Below are 2,272 nucleotides of genomic sequence, written 5' to 3' on the forward strand. Positions count from 1 at the left end.
AGGGACCTCAGGAGGTCACATCTAGTGCAACCCCCTGCTCAAAACAGGACTGTCCCCAACTAGATCATCCCAGACAGGCCTTTATCAAGCTGGGCCTTAAAAACTTCTGAGGGTGGAGATTCCACCACCTCTCTACATAATCTGTTTCGGTGCTCCTAGTTGGAAAGTTTTTCCTAATATCCAACTTAAACTTCCCTTGCTGCAACTTGAGCCCATTGCTCCTTGTCCTATCATCTGCCACCACTGAGAATAGTCCAGCTTTATCTTCTTTTGAACCCTCTTCAGGTAGTTGATGGCTGCTATTAAATCTCCTCTCTTCTCTAGCCTAAATAAGCCCAGTTCCCTCAGTCTTTCTTCAGAAGTCATGTCCTCCAGCCCCCTCACCATTTTTGTTGCTCTCCACTGGACTCTCTCCAACTTGGCCGCATCCTTTCAATAATGGGGGGCCCAACACTAGACACAGTACTCCAGATATGGCCTCATCAGTGCAGAATAGAGCAGAATAATCACTTCCCTCAATCTGCTGGCAATGCTCCTCCTAATGCAGCCCAGTACGCTGTTAGCCTTCTTGGCAACAAGAGCACACTGCTGACTCGTATCCAGCTTATTGTCTACTGTAACCCCCAGTCCTTCTCTGCAGAGCTGCTGCTTAGCCAGTTAGTCCCCGGGCTGTACTGGTGCATGGGATTCTTCCATCCTAAGTGCAGGACTTTGCACTTGTTCTTGCTGAACCTCATGAGATTTCTTTTGCCCCAATCCTTCAATTTGTCTAGGTCACTCTGAATCCTAGCCTTACCTTCCAGTATATCCATTACATTGCAAACTTGCTGAGGGTGCACTCCATCCCATCTTCCAGATCGTTAATGAAGATATTGAACAAAACCATCCCCAGGACCAACCCCTGGGGCACTCCACTTGAAACTGGCTGCCAGCTAGACATCCAGTGATTGATTACTAGCTGTTGAGCCTGACAATCCAGCCAGCTTTCTGTCCACCTTACAGTCCATTCCTCCAACCCAGGCTTCCTTAGCTTGCTTGCGAGAATGCTATGGGAGACCATATCAGAAACAAGGTATATTATGTCCACTGCTTTTCCCCACACTCACAGAGCCAGTCAGCTCATCATAGAAGGCAGTTAGGTTGGCCAAACATGACTTGCCCTTGATGAATCCATGCCAACTGTTCCTAATCACCTTCTTCTCTAAGCTCTTAGAAATTAATTCCTTGAGGATCTGGCCCATGATTTTTCTGGGGACTGAGGTGAGGCTGACTGGTCTGTAGTTCCCTGGATCCTCCTCCTTCGCTTTCTTAAAGATAGGCACTATATTTGCCCTTTCCAATTGTCTGGGACCACCCCCGATTGCCACAAGTTTTCAAAGATAATGGCCAGCAGCTCTGTTATCAGCACCCTCAGATGCATTGCATCGGGCACAATGGACTTGTACACGTCCAGCTTTTCTAAATAGACCCTGACCTGTTGTCCCTAAACTGTGCTTCTCGGTGCGGTAGTCTGGGAGCTGACTGTGCCTGTTAAGACCGAGGTAAAAAAGGCATTGAGCACTTCAGCCTTCTCCTCATCCTCTGTCACAAGTTTGCCTCCCCCATTAAATAAGGGACCCACACTTTCCCTGACCTGCCTCTTGTATCTAACACACTTGTGGAAACCCTCCTTGTTACCCTTCACATCCCTTGCTAGCTGCAACTCCAATTGTGCTTTGGCCTTCCTGACTCCATCCCTGCATGCCCGAGCAATGCTTTTATACTTCTCCCAAGTTGTTTGTCCAAGCTGCCACTTCTCATAAGCTTCATCTTTGTTTAAGCTCACCAGAGCGTTCTCTCCTAAGCCAAGCTGGCGATTTGCCATGTTTGCTAGTCTTCCTGCACATCAGGATGGTTTGTCCATGTGCCCTCAGTAAGGTTCCTTTAAAATACAACAAACTCTCCTGGACTTCTTTCCCCCTCAGTCTGGCTTCCCAAGAGATCCTGCCCACAAGTTCCCTGAGCAAGTCAAAGTTTGCTTTTCTGAAGTCCAGGGTCCATACTCTGCTGGTCTCCTTTCTTCCTTTTGTCAGGATCCTGAACCTAATTATCTCATGGTCACTGCTGCCCAATTTGCCATCCACTTCTACATTTCCACACCAATTCTTCTCTGTTCGTGAGCAGTAGATCAAGAAGAGCACAGCCCCCAGTTGGCTGCTCCAGCACTTGCACCAGCAAGTTGTCTCCAATGCTCTTCAAAAACTTCCTGTGCGCTGCCGTATTGCCCTCCCAT

The sequence above is a fragment of the Gavialis gangeticus genome, unplaced genomic scaffold (genome assembly GCF_001723915.1).
Source record: "Gavialis gangeticus isolate Ggan-Ray unplaced genomic scaffold, GavGan_comp1, whole genome shotgun sequence".
Classification (NCBI taxonomy): domain Eukaryota; kingdom Metazoa; phylum Chordata; order Crocodylia; family Gavialidae; genus Gavialis; species Gavialis gangeticus.